The sequence below is a fragment of the Streptopelia decaocto genome (genome assembly GCF_964273445.1).
Source record: "Streptopelia decaocto genome assembly, chromosome: 4".
In the NCBI taxonomy this organism is placed as follows: domain Eukaryota; kingdom Metazoa; phylum Chordata; class Aves; order Columbiformes; family Columbidae; genus Streptopelia; species Streptopelia decaocto.
This window is the reverse complement of record NC_138658.1, coordinates 38,024,452-38,049,726: the sequence shown is the minus strand read 5'-3', so window position 1 is coordinate 38,049,726 and position 25,275 is coordinate 38,024,452. Positions and strand designations below refer to the sequence as shown.

At 38.8% G+C, this 25,275-nt stretch overlaps 1 protein-coding gene across 3 annotated transcripts in view; it reads right to left on the bottom strand.

Moving 5' to 3' along the window:
- The window catches only part of PALLD (palladin, cytoskeletal associated protein), a gene marked incomplete at its 5' end in the record, with an annotated part of 199,488 nt that overhangs the window by 51,127 nt on the left and 123,086 nt on the right, over positions 1–25,275 (bottom strand). The window contains one exon of one of the 3 annotated variants that reach the window (XM_082051714.1): positions 14,643–14,765. The exons of the other annotated variants lie outside the window; for them this stretch is intronic. Of the gene's footprint in view, positions 1–14,642; positions 14,766–25,275 lie in introns of those variants that run through there. 3 annotated transcript variants of the gene reach the window in all.

Sequence of the window (25,275 nt, the reverse complement as noted above, 5' to 3'; positions counted from 1 at the left end):
AGGTAAATGTTCTCATCATTTCATCTTTGGCATCTCACATGAGTAGTAGTACAGCCTCCTAAAGCTAGTGGAACCTCCAGAGTGCAGTTCAGAGTGTGCAAATTAAGATGCTAAATGTCAGAACGTATAAAGACCCTCTTAAAGAAGCATCTTTAGAAGTCATCCCAATAAAGCACACACTTCAAAATGAAGATGGGCGGCTCAGATTTGAGCAGAAAACACATAAAATGTCCAACACATCCTCAGTAATGGAGATAAAAGTAACATTACTCAAAGTTCTTTCTCCTACACATGACTTTGTATCTCATGAATCAACTGCAAATCTTATATCACAGTTTCAGTCTCACTGGACTTAACATTTAATTTATGAATGTAAAAGTACCACTTTTTTTTTTCCATATGCATTATATAGGTCACTAGTATGACAGCTCTTATTTATCAGCAGCTGGCAAATGTATTTAGCTACTCTTGATGGCAAATTTTCTTTTAGGTGGACGTAGTATCAGGGAGGATCCATATTTCAAACACTACCACACCCAGCTAGGGTCACCATGTAGAAGTAAAATTAACAGAAAAGGTCAAATTGTTCAACAGCATTATAAAGTAACATTGTTAGAGTCAGGAAGAAATTTTGTGATTATTTATCAACACCATCAGCTGAACAAAGAGTTGAACATAAACCAGGCAAAAAAACTTTGCTCATTAAAAAGGGGACCCATTTACTCATTTAAAAAATACTCCTAAAGAAAAGTCAAGAGAGGGTAATCAAGAAAAGATATGCCAGATCGGTTTTAAATATCACAAAAAAAAGCACACAGTATTACAATGTATTACATATGAAGATGAATGCAAATATTTCAGTCCAGAAGATCGGGTTGGAATGTGTGTGGCAGGATTGGTTTTAGTCACATAGGTTAAATGCAATGACATTTGCATTGCTAAGACTAAAAAGACTCAGATCAATGTAAATAACTTCCTCGTACTTTCTGTTCTTTAAAAAATAAGCAAAAGAGTTCAATTAAAATGTTAAACAATGCTTTTCAGCACAGAAATATCTATGTTGCAAGCAAAAATGCTAATAGATACTCCAGAGTCTTTCAATGTACCAGGAGCAAATCTGGTATTTACTTTTCCCAGGCTCAACCTGTTTTATTTCAAGAAGAGGCTCCCAAATCTTTTTATAATTATTTCCATTGCATATAAACATAATCTCCTGGTATTAGTAAATTAGCTTGGCTAAATATAGCAAGGAGCACTCATGTTTTATGGGGCATTTTCTTTGGTATGCAGCTAATATAAATAAAACGAGCAGAGAGAAATTGGCAGTGTTCCACTGACATTACATCACTTTTCCTTAATAGGAAACCTCTCTGCAACTTAACATCTTGCTTTAAACACTCAGAAGTGTCCACAAAGTCTTCAGTGAGGATCATCATATAAGGCCAGTAGTTCGCTGCAAAGGACTAGAACATAGAGCTGGAGCCCTCCACAAAACATTGAAGAAAGAACCCCTAATGAAAGCCACCTTCAAATTGCCACCAACTGCACAGCAAGAGAGTTGCATCATTTCTAACAAAAAATACATGTAAGCTGTACATAATTCCAGTGAAATGCAAGGGATGAAGTTCTGATTCCTATGACTTCACTCAGTAGACTCAGGATTTCTAGAAAACTTAGAAGGCAACAATTTAAAAAGAGAGGCCTAATCCCCTGGGCCCGTGCAAGACAGAGACAAGTTATCTACCATGTTTTTATTTGCTGCTTATTCTTTGTGATCCTGAAAAAGACAAACCCTCTATTTTATGGTACCATAGGTACTATCCTTCATCTCTAGTATGACATTATTTTCAATAAATTAGTTAATTATTGTAAAATATTATCTGATATTCATTTAAGAGCCAGGTGTTACCATCTGGATATATATGTTGAGCTTTTCACCACAAACAACAGGACTACTTGACTGTATGCTATAAAAATAAGTTAAATGTGGAGTAATACCCAGTGGACCTACAAGGTTTTTCTGAGAAAAAAATAGTCCTTGCATTCACATTTTTGTACCCATTACTAACATTGCTTTTCATCGCTCAGTATATGACACAAGCAATAAAGTCTAGCAATCAACACAGTACATTAAGAATAAAAGCATGCAGAGAAATTTATGTTCGTGCTGTAATTAATGCAAACATAAATTCCAGTTATTGTATTTCTAGTGCACAATTACTAAGCCATAATCCAACTCCTGCTTCAAGTCTGCATGCAGTATTTGCTGGCATGGATTTTTTTTAAGAGCATAATTTATTTAGTCACCATCATACACACACACACACACAAATGTATTTACTACAGTACAGAAAGTCAGGGTAGATCGTTTTGTCCTCTGCTTTTTCCGAAAGAGCTTGAGAGGAGTTCACTGAGTGGCTCCTGCTGCTTCTAGTTGCAGCTGTGCAACATACAATCTTTGCAAATTTACAGTAAATGTTGCCATCTTCACATCAGTGACTCTCAGGAGATAAAATACTAATCAAGTAAAGGTATGCAGCAAATGAATGTAAGATGGACTACACTGAAAACCACTGTGAATGCTCTCATGTAGGAACTGTGTGGTCTTACGATACCATGGATTCTCTGTCCCTCTTATTCAGTAAGACATCCCCAAATACTTCTATGTGCCCTTCCCTGTTCTTTCACATCCAGTTGTGACGGCACAACAGTTTAGGACTCTTACATCAGAAGGGGCAAGTGAGTTAGATTTTGAATGTAGCCCTAGAATGTGAGTGGATTGGTGATTTTGTTTGTTGGTTGCGTTTTTTGTAGTTTTGGATTGGGGCTTCGGGGCAGGGTTTTTTTTGTGGTTGTTTTTTTTTTTTAAACTTGGATCTATTCACTGCTTCAGATGAAAGAGCAGCCACCCAAAGGGTTCTGCAGGTGCAACAGAAGGGTGGTTCTTGTCCAAGAAGAAGCACCTGAAAGCTGGACCCTCACGGCCCACACTGCCAGTAAGGACATCCCTTCCAAGGTGGGTTTTGTAAAGGTATACCTTTAGTTTTTAATAGTGAAGGATAAGAAAGAACTTCTATGTCCACTTTACCTCTGAATGGCAGCATCCAAACAAGATCTGTTTTAATTCACATACACATTTTAAATTCAAATGTCCTAAAATTAATGAAGACTTTAATGGAAGTAAAGTCAAAATTTAGGTTACAAGAGAGAAAAGTGATTTTAAACTGGTTGATGTGCACAGTGAAAAAAATGAAGTAAATTTCACCTGCATTGCTGGAACTATCTACAGATTTCAAATGGAGGATATTTGTGCAACATTAATACACTCTCACTAAGTACACAGTACAGGCCTTCATTTCACTGAAAATGAAGACATGTAACTTAAGACTTGATTGCCTGAATGACAAAGGTATAATTAACAATATTCATCTAAGCAGTTTCATCTTTGTGTACTCTTGTTGATCAGAGAATTGACTCATTACTAAATAATGTGATTTTCTTTATTCTAAAAGGATATGCAGAATCATTAGCATCAGCCATTTTAACAGTGGTTCCAATTAATGCCTAGTTTTCACAAAAGGTCAGAGAAAGCAGAGGAATTAAGTTAGACTCAAAATACAATTTAAAATAATATGGCAGCTATATTTATCTAACATGAATTAAGCCTAAGTTAGGGTAAGACTTCAAAATCTGCTGACTGGATGACACAGTTCCTGCTAAATAAGTTACTCTAATTCTCTGTTAAGTTTCAACTATTGTACTGTGTTGCACTGTCATTTGCAAACAAAGAAAACATCTGCTAAAATGAGCTGTAATGGAAAAAATTCAACTGTGAGTCTCTCTCGCTCATCCATCCCAGCACTATTATTATGCAAGTTAGCCTACTATATATAGCAGCCACAAGGGGAACTGACATGCTAGTTGGGCATGTACATGTCAAATCTATCATCTTTTTATTTTATCACAGAAAAAACAAGCTGCAACAACTTTCCAAACTTGTGTAAATTAATTCAGGAATCCAAACCAGTAACCAATTTGTTCAGGCAGACAGACATTCCAATTTAACCAATGGAAACAACAGTAATTAGTAGCTCTGAAAAATCAGGCAACTTTTGTACAAATTTTACTTCATTCAAACAAATTTTAAAATTTACATGTAAAAGTTCATCTGTGTATTATAATAATCTGTTTCAAACTTTAGTTTGTGCTTTAGGAATAATTTTTTAAAGGTGAATCAAGTATCTCGGTAATTTGCCTTTACTTGAACAGCACAGAAATACTTGGAGATGCAAAGGTTTCACACTCAGGTCCTCAGTTAAGTCAAATCAGTAGTGACAGAAATGGAAAACATCTGATTAGCATTTGGTAGGATGATTGCAGTGAGTCAATCTCTGCTCTCTTCCCAGAAAAGCTGTCACAAAGTCTAAATAGACTATCTTTCATCTCAGCCCTTATTAGCAGACTGAAGCAGTGAAAACACAGAAGTTTCTCTTTCACACACAGAAGATGTCTCTATACATAAAGGAGCATGTAATTTTTTTGTGGATGTTAACTCAGTGTGCCTGGTGGCACAGTGGTCTTTTCCAGATATTAACTAAATATTCAGAGCATAGAGACAACTTATCATGGCATACTAATCCAGATAATTTAAATAACAGCAACAAATGACATTGTCTGCTTCAAAAATTGGAATAGAAAAAACTTCCTATTAAGGGGTATGGCAGAAATGTCTCAGGAGCTCAAGAGCTAAATGACCATGGAAAAGGCAATAATATACAACTTGCAGAGATCTATGTGTGTTTGTAATAGTTCCAAATTCAGGTACTATTGACGTATTTTAGCATCTTTTATGGTTCACACTGTCTAAACTTGCTTTGTTACTGCTACTTAATAATTTGACTGCCTGAGCTACAGAAAAGATACACAGACACCAACTCTTCCCAGTACAGAGAACTGTAGAAACATTCTTAATTTTAAATTAAAATATGGCATCTGGGCTACAAAACTATCATAAGATTGCAATATTGAGAAAGCTCACACAACAAACCCTCAGAAGAAAATGTACCAGCATCAGGGGAATAACAATTTAAAATTTCTAGAAATATTATACAAAACAAAAGGTATCTCCTTCAATACCAGCTAAGTATCATTTAGTAACCATGGCTTAACAAACACTTGGATTAATTTTCTGCAGTAATTTATCCTACAGTATTACAGTTTAGAAATGTTGCTTTTTCCTTTGGACTAGGGAACTAGAGATGAAAGAGTCAGTTGGACTTGTCTATAGGCTGAATCATACCAGAACAGATACTTCTACCACAACAGATACTCCAAAGTGTTTATGTGTATACACTTATTCTGGAACAGAAACATTCAAGTTCAGAGCTAATGAGTTACAACTAATTAAACTTGACACTTTCTAGAGACACCTTTTATAATGTTGTGTTCCCAGCCATAGCCTGACTTGACAAAGCGTGAACATGATGTGCAACACCATCATTTCTGATTGCTTATCCTTCAGTTTTCAGTGTGTGTAAAATTCATCAGCAACAGTAACTATAATCCTAATTTTACTGGGGAATGAAAAGTCTAAACATGCCACAGATAAATCTGAAGAGTTAGTACCTCAATGAGAGTTTGATTAGAAAGGCAATTATTCAGAAACACAGGACAATATATACTATTATAGCAGAAAAACTACTAATATTGTCTGAAAACGGGCACTGAAATGGTTTCATTAAACCAAAAGCACGACACCTTAGTTTAAAGAAGTCCTTGTCCCCACAACATGCTAATCTGCACATCAATGTGCAATATTCATGTGACAGAAGTCTGTACTATGCAAGACCTGATAACAGATAACAAGAACATTAGGCACCATCAGCAATTTACAGCATAAACAATTAATTTAAACCAGAATGTTTACATCCAAGAGCATCCAAAGAAAATTCTGAAACACTGAACTGCTGCTCAGATCAATTAAGGAAATATGTTTTCCTATGTCCCACATATTCTGAAAAGCCCTTCTACCACCACTTTCCTGTCCACGAAACATGTTGCAGTTACCTCTACTAGCTACGGAACATACATGAAACCTTAAAGTATTCTGTCAGTGGTTTTAGCAAACCCTCAGTTTTTCCAAGATGAAGGGCAATTAATTGAGAAATCACAGTATCACAGTATGTTTGGGATTGGAAGGGACCTCAGAAGATCATCTAGTCCAATCCCCCTGCCAGAGCAGGAACACCTAGGTGAGGTCACACAGGAACATGTCCAGGCGGGTTTTGAATGTCTCCAGAGAAGGAGACTCCACAACCTCCCTGGGCAGCCTGTTCCAGTGCTCTGTCACCCTCACTGAGAAGTAGTTTCTTCTCAAATTTAAGTGGAACCTCTTGTGTTCCAGCTTGATCCCATTACCCCTTGTCCTATCATCGTTTGCCACCGAGAAGAGCCTGGTTCCATCCTTGTGGCACTCACCTTTTATATACTTATAGACATTAATAAGGTCCCCCCTTAGCCTCCTCTTCTCCAAACTAAAGAGACTCAGCTCCCTTAGCCTTTCTTCATAAGGGAGATGCTCCACTCTCTTAATCATCTTTGTTGCCCTACGCTGGACCCTCTCCAGCAGTTCCCTGTCCTTCTTGAACTGAGGGGCCCAGAACTGGACACAATATTCCAGATGAGGTCTCACCAGGGCAGAGTAGAGGCGAAGGAGAACCTCTCTCGATCTACTAACCACCCCCCTTCTAATACACCCCAGGATGCCATTGGCCTTCCTGGCCACAAGGGCACAGTGCTGGCTCATGGTCATCCTGTTGTCCACCAGGACCCCCAGGTCCCTTTCCCCTACACTGCTTTCTAATAGGTCATTCCCCAGCCTATACTGGAACCTGGGATTGTTCCTGCCCAGATGCAGGACTCTACACTTTCCTTTGTTAAATTTCATCAGGTTATTCCCCACCCAACTCTCCAGCCTGTCCAAATCCTGCTGGATGGCAGCACAGCCTCCCTTTTTAAGTGACTCTTGTCAAAGACATTTTCAAATTCATGCAAAACAGTGTGCAACCTATAACAAAACCTTTGAGGAATTTGAGGTAATTAAGTAGAGGAAGCATTTGAGAATCTCAAACCAAAAGATTAATATGAATAACTCATCAAAATTGGGTCCTTTATCTTGGGCAGACTGTGATGCTTGCGATCAGTGCTGAGCTTCACCATCCTGGGAATGGTGCCACCACACACTGTTCCACGTAGCACATGACGCATCTTTGACATCAAGACATGATGACTGCAATGTGTTCCAGCCAGGGCTGCAAGGGAGGCTCATGTGTTGCTTGCAGCTGGTTGCTGCCGGCAGCCATACAGTTGGTGGGAGAGCAAAGGAAACATGGCAAGAGATCCAGATTTCTGAGTTTTATGGACCAGAGACAACCGTAGAACTATCCTCAGAGTCAGTGGCTGAAAGTTCATTCTTTGTTTGAGAAAATGCTAATATATAATCTTGATTTTATGTTAATAGGCACTCCCTTATTTCCCCTCCATCTATGCGGACAAACATAGATGCAACAGTCATTTAATTCAGTTGCATATATATGGAAGCAGCTTCCAACCTTGGCTTTTTTCCCTGAAAGCTCTGTATCCTATGAGCACAAATGCTCCTGAAATACAACTGATATTAGAATACTTTTATTATTTTTCAAAAAAGAAAGAAGAAGTTCAGAGGGCATTTTAATACAACGTAGAAAGTGGAAGCAATAATTTTCCAGAAATTCCTGATTAACAACTTAAGAAAATGTTAAACAATTAATAACCTCAAAATCTCTAGTAGAAACTCCAAAAGTCACCAAACATAAAAGAATAGAAACCACATGCAGCATCCTAGAATCTCATAAGACAACATAATGTACTTTCAATATAGTTTGAACTTCCGTAGTCTCACTTTATAAATTGGATTTCATATGTCTGCAGAAAGTGATAGAAGAGGTATCTCTTTTTTACATTGCATACAGGTCTCTGGATTATTATAAAGACAGAAAAAACTGAAGATTTATAGGAAATCAAGACTTCCTCCCTAGAACATAGCCAATCAGTATGGCAAAATATTTACTGTCTTTAAAAACAGGCTACAAAGGTTATATGTGAAAGAATAAATGTGATTTGGTGAAGACATTGAACTCAAGTCTGTGAGAATTATCATAGATCTATGAAAATTACCAGGTAGGTTTACAAATGGAAAAGCAATAGAATTTGGCTGTGTCAGGTGAGGAAACATATCTGTTGTGGAGAAAGAATCCATAGCTTGTAGACCAAAATACAGAGTCTGGTGGATTGTCCATTGAATGATACAGATAAACACTTCTGAAGCCCAGGCACTCTCTTCATGAAAATGTCTGAAAGACATTTGTAGCTACGCACCAGTACTTCTGTCAGTGTGGATATCAGTATTTCCTTTACTTTTTCTTTATGTAATTTTGGTTTTAGGCACCCAAGATTTGCACAGATGTAAATGGCATCATCTTGCAACAGACTTACCATCAGTAACGCAACACCAAGTAACTCATGCTTTCATTTAATTCCCTGAAAGTTTTGACGGGAAACACATCACACGCAGTCCATGAAAATATCCCGTCCACCAAACATTACGACCACCTCTGGGGTTTTCAGAGCCTCATTTGTACTAAAAAATTCACTAGGTCTTTGGGCATTGCAAAATCCAGCCAGAAATCAGGGTGTCCTCCTGAAACCTTCAAACACTGAAAACAAACGTTTTGTATTTTAGAGCCAAAGTAAGTAAGGGCTGGAAGAAATACAGCATTACTGGGATTCTGCACAAGGAAACTCTCATTTATGCAAAACTTTCTATGTTGCCTTGGTGAACCTGCTCTGCTAGCCAAAGCTGGCTATTAAAATTGTTTTGCACTTTAATAGCTGCTTTAAACAAATCATCCCCACGAGTCAGATACAGATTTTTACTTACGCTCTGAATGGCCACACACAAACATATATATACTCACACACCATTAGATACGTGTGAACACAGACTTGATTATCTCCTTTCATAACAATCTGCATTATCTGTTCTTTAAAGTCAGAAACATACATTTCACGCATATCTGCGTGTACAAATGTACATGGTCTTTGAAACAGAATGGAAAGAAACAATTCTGCTTCTAGGGACTACTTTCAGACTGTGATTCAGTCTATTTGGAAGAATCAATTCAGCCACGGAGTAAACATTTAAAAAGATGACAAAAATCCAACTACAGAAATTAAATATCCTTTTTTTAAGGATAAGTATTCCAAGTTGTGAGTAAGGTGCAAAAATGGGTAGAAGCAAGCCCAGCTTAAAGCTTGGCCTAAACCCAGCAGGTTGACTCTCCTGAGAAAAGTTGCTGTAAAATATGCAGGTCTTGATTATAACCAGATTTCTGTATTCAGGGATGCTGGAGAACTGGAGTCATACTTTTTAAATGATTCTGTAGCAGAGGAAACACACACACACAAAAATCACAATATTCCATTCTCTTTTTCTATTCACTAGAAGCCAGGTGGGAGCTCCTGATGAAGTTTCTCCAGCCCACCAGATGCTGTTTCCATGCATTTCTTGCTCTCTGAAGTGGATTCTTCTTTATCATAGGTGAGGATTATTTTTTAAATTGTAAAAGCAAGAAGTTAAATACTGATGTTGTACACTTATTTTCCTATGTTTTCCTATTATTTACATGCACACCTCAGGTACCATGCTGCCTCAATGGGTACAGTAGCATATAAGAAAAGAATGTCATTCTTCACTGTGAATTTGATGGCATTAGTTGGTTGATGTAAACATTAACATTACTAAAACAGATTTTTGTGTGTTAATCTATTTTTTACATTTTAGGCCTGAAAAATACATGTAACGATGCTGCCAATGAAAACCAAAAAATTTTTTCCTGTACATTTCTGCTGGCTGACACATCATGTCTGCAAGTAATTGTCCTTCTCTAGAAAGCCTTCACTTTACACAAATCCAAAAGGACAAATGCGATGTGTCATTTTATGAATATTTACCGAAACTTGGACACTTCAGAAATGCAGTATAGCAGCTCCTGACACACAGACTCAACCCTTTGCAAAATAAGTCTTTCACATTTTTAAGACTGAGGTATGAACACATTGCCACTTTCTGTTTGAAGTATTCTATAGTGAACCGTGATATAAGATGGGTTTATTCAAAAAGAAGAATTAGAATAATTGTTTTTTTCTTCTTCCATGTTTTAGACCACCACATATAATACAGACCATCTTCTGAAAGTGGTAACAAACAAAATCCCGAGCCCATTTCAAGGAGGAATTCCAAGAGGAACATTTTTTGGTGACATGAAGGAATAAAATTCACCAGTCTCAGAAGAATGTCCTGGGAAGGACAGGAATGAATCCTGAGTAATTGCTACCAAAGGATGGTTTAAAATAATCAAAGTTAAACAAAGATTTCTTACATCATCCCTAGAGAGATATGTGCACTACACAAACTAGGGAAAGCATATTCATGTCACGAGGGTGCACCAGGCAGAAAAAGGCCCAGCAATAAATTGAGCCCCCTACATTTATTTATGTATATAAAAATAAATGTCGTTTATCTTAAACACCTTCCCTTTGTAGAAAGGGAAAGCACTGGGGAGTGCCATACACAATACACTAATTACAATCACTTTCTGCTTCAATAAAGGAAGTACAAATTTCCTGCCTTGGCAAAGTCTAGAATGTCTCAAGCATGCGGGAAAAGGACCCCGTTAAGTGTCTAGACAGCATTGTGGAGGAAAATATTTCTATAGTTTTCTGTTTGTGTGCTAATCCAGAAATTATACTTCACATATGTAAAAAGAACTGCCTTAATTATTGGTTCTCCTTCTATGATAGTTATGATAGCATATTTTTTTTTTAATTATATGTATACCAACATGTTAAATGATCTGTAAAGCTTCAGGAAGTTCTGACACTTGTGGTCGCAAAAGACTCTCCTCTTCACTTTGTGCAGAATTAGAGGTTAAAATGAGTCTTCTGGGCATACTATAACTTGGTTAGTAATTACTCTATATGCATTTATTCTTCCAAATTGATGTATTATCACTATGAAATCATTGCTCGGTATTGCTATTACTGAGTGGGAGCTTCACTCCAAAGGGAACTTTATTACTTAATCTAGTGCTGAAAGGCTATCTGTTAAGAAAACAGGAATGTTTCCAAGATGGAAGGCAATTCATGAATACAAAATTCCGTAAGCATATTTTGATTAAAGAATATTCCCAGGATGAAAGATTTCCAGCCAGTGATTATGTTCTTAAGCATATATGGGACTATCAGGTAAGGAATACGTTCTACATAACCCTGAAATTTTTATTGGGAAAATAAAATCTTAGGGCCACCAACTCTTCTCAGGTCAGTAAAGGTCCAGTAGAACCCCAAATACTTGAAGACACCTTTCTTGAAGAATAAACATCAAATGAAGAGACATACGACAGTAACATAAAACATTTCACAGGGAAATTATGTACTAAGAGTGTATATACTTATCTTCATCTTTCAGACAGTTTCTTCTCACTACACCCCATGCACTTCCCTTATTTATACATTTTCATCTTAGAAACTCAGCTTTTAAAAACCAAAGGTCTTTGTCCTAATATCTTTCAGGTTCAGTGCCTACCACTATTCATAATCTAAAGGAAATGATCCTATACACACATCACACTGAATGATGCTCTTCTCTGCTCCCAGGTATATGGGTCCACATTTATGCTGGCATGAGTAAAATTACAAAACAGCTACTCTAAGTAGAGCTAGTTGAGAAATTAATTTGCTCTTTGAAGAATACAATAATTTCCCATCAAAGACATGATTTTACAAGTCAGATCAGTTTACTTCACCCAGTTGAGAACCATGTAAGTTTAAATAAGGTGTGTCTCTCATGGATCATTTTGAAGCGGAGTAATAGAAAGAAACGCCATACAGCAGAGAAAGAAGGAATTCTCCATGTAAGCGGGCTGACCAGCATCCCACAAGTCACATCCAGCCAGACAACTCCCTTTGTCTTCCAATGCCCAAAGCCCAACAGCTGAACATTACTCATCACATTTACCACTGTGTCCTTACAGAACCGGAGGCATGCTGTGCTAACATAGCTAACATAGCTATTAGAAATGGCTGCTGCAGTCATACAGACCACAAAGCGGATGACAAAACTGCAACTTTCCTCCTGCTCGCAGAGAGGCGAGACTATCGTGCCTTCCACTACTGTCGTATAAGCTCAAAAAACTCTTCAGTGCAGAGAATAGTGAGTTGCTTTCTGTTGCCTGGAACCGCAGATCTCCATAACTAATTTACAATAATTGTAATTGTACAAACCCAATAATTACTGTAGAATAACACATTGCAAATTTTTATATGTTGCAATCATCACACAGCCTATGCAAAGAAAAAGCAGTAGACTCAGGCGAGTTCAAAATAATAGGCCCACAATAATAGGTGCATGAGCGTCCAGCAAGGTGAGCTTGGCCAGGACAATATATGTAACTGTTCTGCTCTTACAAAAAAACCAAGACCAACTAACCAAACAACTTGAAAAACAATTTGAAGATAATAGAGGTCATAAAAAGACATATATTAAAAAGCACTGCTGTAATAGAATCCTGTTACATCAGGCCACTTATTGTGACTTAAAACACACTTTAAATTTTAAGAACAGTTTTTCTCTGAAAAAAAAAAACCAAACAAAACAACAAACCAGCTTGGCTCTCACAAAGCTACAAGAAAAGCTATGTGACATATAACTGCCAGCTGCTGATGAACTCTTACCACACATCCAACATTCCAATTTTAAGAAAACTTCTATGTTAGATTACAGTGTATGATAACATGGTAAATTCTAACTTTGTGATTATGAGGTTTCTCCTGTTTCAAAGGTGACAGAAATGTTTTTATCCAAACAGCACACTTAATTCCAAAAAAATACTACCTGCATATCCCTAAGAGCTTCAAAAGTTCTAAGAACATCTGCATACCTCCTACCCAGTCCTCCAGTCTATTTTATTCAAACTCTTGTCCCTTTGCTCCCAGCTTTTCCCATGGGGTTTCTCCTCCTGTCCAGGAAAATTAGTACCAGAATATCATTTCACAGACAGACAGTTCTTTCAGGTTTTGTCCCCCATCTGAAAGTAGGATGCAACAGAATCTCTCTCAGAATCCTGTTCTAACAAGTATTTGCTCCCTTTTTGATAGCAAAGTGGTTTAGATACAATTACCAGACATGGGCTATGAGCCTTTTAACTTTTTATATTTATTATTTTTTTCCATCCTTTTGTTATCAGTTCTGTATCTTAATCCCTTCTATGTCTGGTATGCATTGTGAATCACAGACAAGCTCTGGATGCCTGGAAACTGTTGAGCTTCCTTAAGAATATCATCATAACTTTTGCCATCCCAGAACTCCAGTGGATTTCAGTGCACACAGACTTGTGAGTGGACATAAAACTTTCCATACAATATGTAACACATCTGATGGAGTTAATTTCAGAAATACAAGGTGTGGCCCCAGGAATCATGGTCTCAGTTCAACACAGCCGCAAAATACCATGGAAAAAGAGTTTATTGACCTCAAAGCCTAATGAAACATCAAATGTATCTATGCCTATTTTTAGACATATGCTCTGCTGTGCCATATTCCTTAATATAAGGCTGACCCAAATGTTCCAGCAGCAGACGTTGGTTACTCTTTGATAGCCAATGCATATCTCTGCTTTCCAAGTTTCTGTAAACACATCATTATAAGGAAGGTCAGTCTTACTTTTCCCAGCCTTCTTTCTAATTATGCGCCTGCTGCCAGGAAAATTTCACTTTTTTTTTTTTTGGTCTTCTCTACTGAAATTTAAACAAATGTCTACTACAGACTCGGAAAAGAAAAAAAAAAAATCTCCAAAGCCGTTACTGTTGCAAGTTACAAAGTTACTAAGTAACACCAAATTCCTTTCAACACTCAATGATAAACAATCGACAAAAAAAGCTGCAGCAGTACATCATCCCGAGGTCACCAAATATGTCTTCCTTACAGACTAATGAATTCCACAGGACAAAAAAAAACCCCACCTAATATTTTGTTTGATTTTGGTAAGAAGCCATATTAAGTTTTCTAAAACATCAAGTCTTGTGCCTATTACCAACTCTCTTTTCACCCAGGAGTATCTCCGGGTTCTTACAGAAGTCTCCTACAAAGAAGGCTGCAAAAGTACTCATGTTTTACTGCTCTGTCACACTCACAAACTAACAACTGATCTAGGAAGTCCTGAGCTACAGAGGTGCACACAGCCGCTCCCGCCACAACAGCATCCTCTCTGTCTCTGGAAACACCAAGGATTTGGCCACGGTCGGCAAATAAAGTGCATCAGCCAAACTCGAACGCAACTACAGGCGATGTGGCAAACTGAAAGGGCAAGAAAGAGCCGCGCAAAAAAACCCAAATACTCGACAGAAACGCCGTCAGCCCGATCCGACTACAGCAAGGTTTCATCTGCCTTGACCTCTCGCCTTCCATCACCCCTTCTGCCGTGCGTTCGCGTCCTCAGAAGAAGACACGTCACGTCAGAACTCATGCAAGCATCCTGCCATCTTACCTCGGCAAGGTTCAGGCGGGCAGTTATCACATACCCGAGCGCAAGTGTTGAGCGGACGCGGGAGTCCGGCGGCGGGAGCGGGGCGGAGCGGCGCGGCGGCCGCAGGTACCGGCGCTATATGGGGCGGGGCGGGCCCGGGCTCTGCCTCAGCCCCCGCCGGCGCGGCCGCTCCGGCGGCTTCACGTTAAGAGTCCCGCCGTCACCCCGGGCCCCCCGGTGCCTGCGAGAGGCGGTACCAGGCTGCTGGAACGGCGGGGAAGTGGGGGTTTCCCGCAGCGAATCGCCATCGGCATGGTCTTTCTCTTGAGTCTTAATTACTCTCAAGAACTGGGACTTTTTGACACACTTTTTGCCAAACAATGGTTCGTGTCCGATGCTGGAAGTTCACTTGCTTCCCTCCGGGAACTCGGCATCCATAGCCAGTAGAAAAGCTTGAGAAATGTCTGCTCAAGCAGAAGCAGATGTTGCAGCTGCCTGGAGACTGGAGGAAACATCCTAGGCTCTTCCATATTGCCATACAGCTGCACCAAAGTGTTGCCACGAGAGTTTTTGTTAGCTTTTCTGCGCAGGAAAAGTTTGTATTATTTTCATATCATTTTTGTCTGCGTGACAGGTGGGATGCCTACATGTTTTAATGGAGAACTGTGGAAATGATGTCTCAAACTATTCTGCTAAGCTTTTAAACACTTGTCTTTTTAAATAATACTTATGCCACTAGTCATCACTACCAAATCCCTGAGTATTTGGGTTAAACTGAATTTTAAACTTTTTCCAGAAAAACCATATCACTATACTGCACACTTCAGTCACCTGTTTTATAAACGATGTCCTGCATGTTCTTCACCTGTCAAACAACAGCATCAGAGTTCAGAGAATGTTTACTGTATGTTACAAAAATCATGCTATTTTGCAGTCTAATTACACAAAACCAGTCTGTCAAACACTTACTGTAAATACAATAATTACTACTGTACATTCCACTAAGGGCATCATTTGAAGGTAGAGATTTATTTTTCTTTTACTCCCTTTTCCATAATGAGATGAAGACCGAAGAACAGATTTCTGTTGTTAGTTCCTACCCTTCCAACTACAGCCCCCTTGGTCTGGATCCAGGGCTTTCTCACAGATTACATTCCAGTATCAGTTTTTAAGTAATCATAGAACACAACTAATCATTAGTAACATCTACTTAAACATCTGCCCAAAATGAGGCAGACAATCTCAAAAGATACATCTACACAGCCTCTATTCTCAAATCCATGCTTAGTCCACAGAAGTGAGCAGTGTTATCACTTGAATTTTCTACAACATGGATGGCAAAAAGAAGTGTACAAACATGCTGCCTTTTATCTCACCTCTACTAAACATCCTGGATAATGCTTAAGAGATTTTAAAGCAGCTGAAAGGGTGCTCCCCTTTCTTCTTTCAGCTCCTCTTTCCAATCAGTGTGTATTAGAGTCCAGCTCTGGATGCCTGGAATCCATTTGGTTTACACGAGAACATCATCATAATTATTTTCCTCCAACTTCTATAAACCCCCAAGATGAGCAAGACCTGTACCTAAGAAATTTGATTCTACAGTGGACAATGCAGAACAAGGTGGCACTGAAACTGCTTCCTCAACCCCCTTCACCCTTTTTCACCATGCAGCCCTCTTTAGGACTCAGAACTCCACATCACTCAGTCACTCCAGAATGTAACAGGGAGAACAGAGGAATGCTGCCAACTAGGGAAAGGAGAGAGTGCAATAAAGCATCTCCCCATTGCTAGAACATAAAGTGACATGCCAGACCCTGGCAGCGAGAAGACTGGCACTGCACTACCTCTGTTTCCAGTTCTGGTACATGACTATGGGGAAGAAGCATGGTAGCTCATACACATACTATTAAGATAGTACGAAGATAAAAACAGTATCACTCATCACTAATCAGGCCTCTATATGATTATGGGTAAGCATGCTTGTCGAGGATAGTATTTTATCCGCAGTTCAGCCAGTAATAGCTGCAGATAATCTAACACACACAAAGAACAGACTGATGTATGGTAGGAAAAGCCAGTTACAGAAAAACAGTACCTGGACTTCACTTCTCTTAACCACACCTTCTCCTTTGTATTTGATTATAACAGAGTTAATATTGCAGTAAAGAAAACTGAGTTCTCTGACATTTTCTTCTGTCGCGGCTCGTACTTTGCACATATTTTGCACATATGTTCAAAGAATTTTGGAGAAGAATTTTATGTCCATGCATGTATACTCGTGTTCACTTCATGGGGATGGAAGATGAAAGCAGAAAGACAGCTTCTGCACATCAGCTTAGTTCAAGACACTGGTTTCACTGTGATTCCACAAGCGTAACTGGGCATGGAAAGTGAAAATGAAGCTCAACTTACTGGGAACCAAACATGAGGCACAACGTGAAATAAAGATCCAAGGACAAAGGAAACAAAACCATATGCTTTACTTAAATCTTAATATGATCTGTGATTCTTTCTTGTAAACAACTTTGCTTATCATTCCACCTCCAGGAACATTCGTTTCTAACTGTATGGACAGCATGACTGGCAAACTAAAATGATGGAAACCAATTTACATGTAGAAAGACAATTGTATACAAGTCCCATGAAGTCCTAATATTTAAATGAAATATTTAGAATGTAATTATGATTATAACAACAGTTTTTGGAAAAATGCAACAAAAACCCCAACAATTTATTTCTGTGAAGTAATGGAGGTAATGGTAAATGCCACTAGCAAAACAGACAAACACCAAACTACCTAAGTCATATGAAGGGTTTTTTTGCTAGCATTCATTCATATTTCGAGAATCTTCAGTTTTTATACTACCCTCTAAATAAAATGAAATCAGTATTGATTGAAGTGAGAAAACTAAAAGTATTATTTCAGGAAAATAAAGTTGAAAACGCAGGGAGAAAACCTTACATGAAATAATTACATCCTCAGCAATCTGAGAGAGAACAAATTAAGATGAAACAACTCAATGGAATTCTTGACAGAGCCTGTCAAGTTCTTAAACTATGACAGAATATTTTGTAGTATTTAAATGCAACTGTTTGTCTTGCAGTGTATCTTCAATAAAGAAATCGTATTTTAATAGGGTGTACATGCATGATGATCCACAACAGCTAGTTTCCAAGTGCTACTATACTACAAATAGCTATGAACTTCTATTTAATTTTGTTTATTTGCCTAGTTGTTTTTTTTCTTCGTTATGATATGCAACATTTTAGCATTCTAGCTGGTGAATAACAAAGATATTAAAAGCTACACTAGAGTGTACAATTCTGACCATGCTAGTTAAGACCAGACCTCTCAAATTCCTTAAATCAAACCAGGATGTTTTTCAAAAAGAAAACAAAAACAAAATTCCAAGATCTAGGAAGAAGTTGTGATTGAGATTCAAATGATGTGTTCTACATTTGGGAGACACATGACACAAGATCCTTTTGGTCTTAAAAACTGGAAATTAATTCAAGAATATAGGCATGCCTGTAAATAAACACAAGTAGTATTCAGCTAGCCACAATGGAGCTTTGCATCATATTACAGTTCAAACAACATTAAGCTCAGATGGAAATGGCAGTGACATAGACACTGAAGGACTAGAAGAAGGAACTGAAAGGGTTTACAAGCTTTCAAATCAATTCATATGCAGCTGACTGAAATAAATGATTTATTAATCCAAATACAGCAATCTCCCTACTTCTATTACATAAAGGAAATGCATTCCTTTACACTAGCTACACATAATAAACTTTAACATGCCAAATATTGTGGATTTTCAAATGTTCCATACTGTGCTTAGAATCATAGAATTATTTCAGTTGGAAGAGACCCTCAGGACCATCGAGTCCAACCATAACCTAACCTAACTCCAGCATTAAACCATGTCCCTAAGAACCTCCTCTAAGCACCTTTTAAACACCTCCAGGGATGGTGACTCCACCACTTCCCTGGGGAGCCTGTTCCAATGCCTGACAACCCTTTCCATGAAGAATTTTTTCCTAATATCCAATCTAAACCTCCCCTGGAGCAACTTGAGGCCATTTCGTCTTGTCCTGTCACTTGCTACTTGGGAGAAGAGACCAACCTCTTCCATGCTACAACCCCCTTTCAGGTAGCTGTAGACAGCAATAAAGTCTCCCCTCAGCCTCCTCTTCTCCAGGCTAAACAGCCCCAGTTCCCTCAGCCGCTCCTCATCAGACTTGTGCTCCAGGCCCCTTGACAGCACTTAAAAGCTTTGAATGGGGATTACTAAACCAGGAACAGGACACTAATTTTCTTGGAATGCATCGGAGTTTGAGATTTCTTTAGAAGGTCAGCATGCAAAATTATGTTTTCCTAAAACCAAAAGGGACTAACTGTACCTCTAAAATCGCAGTTGCTAAACATCTACCAGCCCAAAGCATCAGCACTATTTCCAAAGTATCTTGAATCCCATATTACAAGCATCCCACACTACCCAACTTTGCTGCTGCTGGCAGACACTGAGGTCCCAACTGCAAATTGCTTTGTTTGGTATTATTTCCTGTCTGTGAAATTCCCAGTGTCTGGGCTAGAAGTACCAAGTTGTTTGCAGCTTTTGTTTTTCTTAGCACTTCTGGAAAATGAAGGATCAGGTGTTTGTTACAAGAAAGGTTATTTAAGCAAACATTTCCCATCACTTTCAATTCTGCCAATACACACCATCAAAATGATGTGTTTTACACAGAGAGAACCATAGCTAAAGCCAACATTTGAAAGCAAACCATACTGCAAAGTCTATGATCTATTAAAACGTGATTCAACAAAAATAAATGAAATGAAGTTATCAAACTTCTAATTATACACAGAGGAAAACAAAAATTAGAAGTTTCTATTGCTGAGACAATTTTCATAAGAAGGCAATTAGCTTTTTAATGGACATGTATGTATACACACACATGTGTCTATATCAATGGTGATGAAGTGACTCATGCTTAAGTCTTTGTTATAATACTAATTACTTCACCTTTTGGACTAAAGCAGCAAAAGTCTTCAGGTTACAAAGTTGTTTAAATCATATTGATTAAGCCTACTGTGCAACTCCTATGACAGCATGGAGAAAAACCATGGCTCTACTATATAGGCACTTTCTAACAAGGAACGAGAAGACTGATGGTTGAACAAGCAGCACATAGAGAAGTCATATATCCCAATGGTTTCCTTAAAGTACCTGGGTACTTTGGTACCAACATTCTTTGTCTGTTTTGACCATGAGTAATCCAGATTTTCCTGGCCTGAACAACTACTGATAGAGCAAAGCGTATGAGCTCTGAAAATAGCTACATTCAATATAGCAAAATTTAACCTGGAAAACAACTCACTCCTCAGACTCAAGAGGACCTTGACCCATGTTAAACTCCCAGTTTCACTAACACCACAAAGGAGAACTATTTTGTAAATTTTTGTCCAACTCCTTTTCTCTCCCCAGCTGTGCAGCTGGTTCTGCCCTGTATTATTTTTCCCAGCTCTTGCAGCTTTTCCTTGCACTGTTGTCCTACCTCACTCTACCACTGTTCTCAGATTATCAATTTTTTATTTCTGAAATAAATTACAAAGACACCTGTAATATTCTGTTTGAATCAAGATGTTGGGATCAAGAGCAAAATAACCTTGCCTAAGGTTTCTCCTCTGTGCTTTTGTTAATATTGTATCTATGGTTTCTACTTTACAATAAAATTGGCATAACCCTTTTCAGCTGTGATATTGAAATCACATTTGCAAGCATCACCATGGATCTACGACAGGTGTACCTACATTTCAGATGCTTGAATTGTTAGGAGGCTTACATAAAGTCACAGGTAGTTACAGCAATTTGAATGTCACCCTTAAGTCCTTCCCAGCTCTGGACTCAAATCTCAACACTACATTCTCTTCTTTAATACTGCTGATACGGTAATAACAAGTGTGTTGTATCTTTCAATTAGTTACACTTTAGTGACTTACAGCTGCTGTAGTTGGAAGGCCTGTCAGGAAAGATAAAGGAGCTGTTTCTTCTGAGTCAGGCTTCCCCACAATATTTAAAATGTTTTTCAGTAGCTGGTTATGAGCTGATCTGGTCACAATTTCAAGATCAAGGCATAATTTACTTCCTTTCATCAGGATGTCAAGCTCATAGTGCATGTAATTGTTTGCTATAAAGGCTGTGAATTTAGAAGACATTCTGTTGCTAACATTTTGAAACCAGAGCAAACCAGGCCAGTATGTTATACGTTACTGCTGAAGTTTGTGCCCACAGCTATTTAGTTTTCTCTGTTCTAACTTTCACACAGCCAGCAGAGATCACAGCTGCTCCTGCATCTACTGAATATTTCTGTTGTGTTGATTCTTCCTCCTTTGAGTAAGACTGAAGTGAAAAGGGGAAAGGCGTGTGTCTTTTCCCACCCGGAATAAGACCTTTTAAATCCAGCCCATATAAGTAGGGGGGGGAAAAAGAAGTCCCAAGACACGGGATTAGGACTGCAGGGGATGAATTCCATACCTATGTTTAAACCAGTAGTTTACTTGCATTTTTGATATACCAGAAAAATTTTCCACCAAGTCATTTTGTTATATGAAATGCATTTCTGTCAGAATTGTCAGGCTGCTTTTCAGTACTCATTTTCTTTCTTTTCTCTCTGCTACAGTTTTCAACTGCAGAGACACCTCAGTCTCTCAGGGGTGCATATGTACCCTTTCTAGATGAACTTCTGCAGTGTTCTGATGAAAACTTAGTGGACAAAAATTCATAAAGTGTTTTCATAATGCTTGAATAATGTACAACGGGATTTCTTCCCCTGGCAGAGGAAAGTTCGTTTGTCTTCAGGCTGCTAACCAAAGGGGCCTGCCAAAGACCCCTCCTTTATAAACAAAGATCTATAAAGAGCCTTCAGAAACATGAGAAAATATGACAAATACAGCTTGAGCTCTTCAGCTTTGCTGGCAGCAGATTACAAAGGGCTAACGACAAGTTCGTGAGCCTTGATCCCCTGTATTTACCACTTCTCTGTTAACAGCAGAAAAGACTGCCTCCCCGCCTTCCCCCTGCTCCTATTCTGAAATCCTCCAGCTCGAACTTCCTTATTTGGTTGCCGGGACTGTTCTTTGTCTGGCTGAACCCCCCCCGCCCCACCGCCGGCTGGGCCGCGGCCTGGCTCCAGCGGGACACCCCGCCCGGGCCCCGGGCGAGCGGCGGCCATGCCCATGTAAGGAGCAGCTTCCCCGGGCGCCGGCGGGGCGGAGCCCGCCCAGGGCCGCGCTGCGGCAGCCGGGGGCTCTGCGGGCCGGGCCGCGGGGAACCTCCCGGGAACCGCCGCCAAGCTCCTTCGTCTTCCTCCTCCGACTCCCCTTCGCAGCCTTCAAACGGGCCGAGCCGGGGTGGGTTTCCTGAGCCGCACCGCGGCAGCCCGTGCGAACCGCTGGCAACGAGACAAAGGAAAATGAAGTTTATAAGGTTCCGGTGTAAAAACTCACAGATTCTTGTCATGTTTTTCATGGTTCTTTGGAACAGGTTGCAGCGTGTCCTTTGGGGATTTAACTGGTGCTTTCTGCAGAGGGAAAGGAATCACTCAGCAGTGCTACCTGTTTTAGAAAAAAAGTTACTATTGTGCTATGCTACCTGAAGAAAGCAAGTGGGACTAATTTTACTCCCAAAATACCCCTAAACTCTTTCAAGTAGTATTATGAAGGGCAGCTTACCTGCTAGAAGTTGGTGAAATTTGCCTACTGTTATTACTGTTGCTTGATACTTGGTTTTAGTAGCATGTCAGGTACCTCATAAGAAAGAACTTACAGTCTAAATGTACATGCATATGTAAAATCAACAGCAAGGAAGAACACTTCAAAAAATTAGCCCTGCTGGTCACTGCATTTTTTTGTTCACATCTTCTAGATCTAATCTTTTTGAAGCGGAGTGTCAGAGGCATTTATGGGATAGTAATTTTTTAAATAAATACCAAGAAATCCTGCAGAAATTTCGTTCTTTCTTTAAATCTAAATGTGAAAATGATAACAGTTCAGGAGAATATATACTGACTATGTCCACAGTGACAACTGGAACAAAGTTAATATGCAGAGCTCTCTCTGACTAAGGACATTATTGAGCTGTGACTCCTTAAAAGGAATACCCTTTACGAAGTAATGATTCAGAATTAGTAAAAGTCCTGTGAGACAGTCCTCCCTAAGGCAGCATGACAAAAAACAGTATTTTGCAACAAATTAAAGAAGAAGTTGTAGCTAAACTTCTAACTTTCTAATTCTGTTTAGGAGTCTGGAAACATTCCCGTATTTCTCAATACAGTTCCTTAGCGTTAAAGTTGTGAAAAGAAGTCCTTAAATAACATTAAAAGTTCTTCCATTATTGCAAGCTCCTGTGGATCTCTGGGTGAAGCAGAAAACAAGTAGCAGACTGAAACAAAGAGAGCACTGCATTATGTCACTGATGTACAGGGCAATAGTGATGGCTCTTGGGCACACAAGTGCATAAAAAAAATAATTAGGGAGAGTACAAAGGTGCATTTATAGCCACCTTCCTATAACACTCCTCCAGCTGCACCCAACACATTAGGCCAGCTGTACTTTCAGCTCAACAGAAAACTGACTCTGGTATTTTTATATTGCATTCTTGCCCTCAGCAGAGGCCTGAACAAGTTTGTTTACTTGTGAGGAACTCTCAAACTAGAAAAACTTAAGGAAGCAGCTTAATAAGACTAGCAGAATAAGAAATGTATTTACCACATCGTATTTACATTATGTACATAAACTACCATGCTAAAATTCACCTCAAAAAACCAAAACAAACAACAGCAACAACCAAACAAACAAAACCACAAAACCCCACCACAAAAAAACCCCAAACAAACAAAAAAGCCAATCCACAACCAAACGTTACAGCAAAATAAGAAACGTATAGGAACTATTTAGTGGAATTTATGCCCAGAAAAATCTCCTGGTTTCAAGTTATCTGCTTTGAGATGAATCTAGTTAAAGTATTCATAACTGACAGTGAAGCTGATAAAATTAAAATCCAAAATACATAAATGCTTTAAGAATAAAAGAAACAGATGTTCTAAGGACATAGGATTGACAAATAACCACTGAAACAAAATGGGCTATTGCATGGAGCCCATCCTCTCCACTGCAGCAGTACTGGTTTATTTCAGAACAGCTCCATCATCTCCAGCAGGTGTTCAGGCTACTGACAAGTATCTTACTGCTGATTCTGCAAACAATTTACTGTCCAGGCCCTGTCATCTGACATCAGTTCTTCTGAATGGAACAAACGACACCATAACAGACATGTTCAGGGTAGAAGGACACATCCTTTGCCCTTTGAGGTGCTGTTCTATGTTTCCTCTTTTGCCATATTTCCCTTCTGCATATAAGAGTATGTCTCTGCTGAATGAGGCAGCTGGAACAGCTCAAGACAGCTGTCTAAAATCTTAGATAAACACCTATGAAAGGGTAGGCCTCCAGCCTTACAGAAAGGATGATCTCCCAGAGATCTGGAAGTTACTACTCCACAGGCTTTCAACGTCAATTCCAGACCTCTTGCTGTCTTTTCAAACAGGTTTCAAAGTACAGGATTCCTCTCTCTAAATGCTCCACATTGCTAAATCGCTACCATTGACCTCACTGACGATCTTTTAGCACATAGAGCATATGGGTTCCCCATGCCACCTTCTCATTGTGGTAGCTTCCAATTTGTGTTTGCACAACTGAATCCTTCCTGCTCTCTCGGTGAACCTACTGATGGCAGCTACTCCACAGCACACAGTAAAACAATGTGAGCAACTATACTGAGCTGTGGCAGCTTCTTTCTCACAGACTTGAAGTGCTGCCCACAGAGACCCCCACCATATGCTCTCCCATCTGCACTTCTGCTGGAGAGTACTTGGGCTCTCCAGCTCCACATCAGTGTTAACGGCAGTTTTACGTAGTCAAAAAAAGAAGAGTCTGCAGGAACAGTGGAATAGAAATGTGCCAGGAAAAATCACATTGTTAACCCAATGGACCTGACTAGTTTTATCATCTGAATGTGAAAGATATTAGGAACTGGTGCACAACTATTTATCAGGTTTAGAGTACTGGCAAGCAACTGTTTCAACTTGCTACTGGTGAATGCTGAATACATAAACTACAAAATCCTTTACTACTATTAAAGGAATTATGAAAACAAACAAAAAACTTCAGCATTTTTGTCAGTAAAACAAAACTGTATTTTTGTACTAGTGTTCAGCCCTGTAATAAAAATTAAGAATAAAAATAATTATAATAAAGGTGCTAAAGATTTAGTTTTATAATATTGTAAAGCATAGTCAACAACACGTAAGCATATTTCTCAGACTTAACATCTTAATATATTCTGGATGTATAGATAAATATACCGATAATGATATATTTTAATACAGAATTTGAACAAATCTCCTGCCAATGTGTGAGAGTATACTATTGACTTAACTAATAAAAATAAGTCTTTACAGATCTGTTGTACCTAAACACCTGAAACCTCAATACCAAATTGTTTGTTTGTTTGGAGGAAGAGTTGGCTTGTGGGTTTTTTTTGTTTGTTTTGTTGTTTTTTTGTCTTTTTTTTTTTTAGTTTGTTGTTGGTTT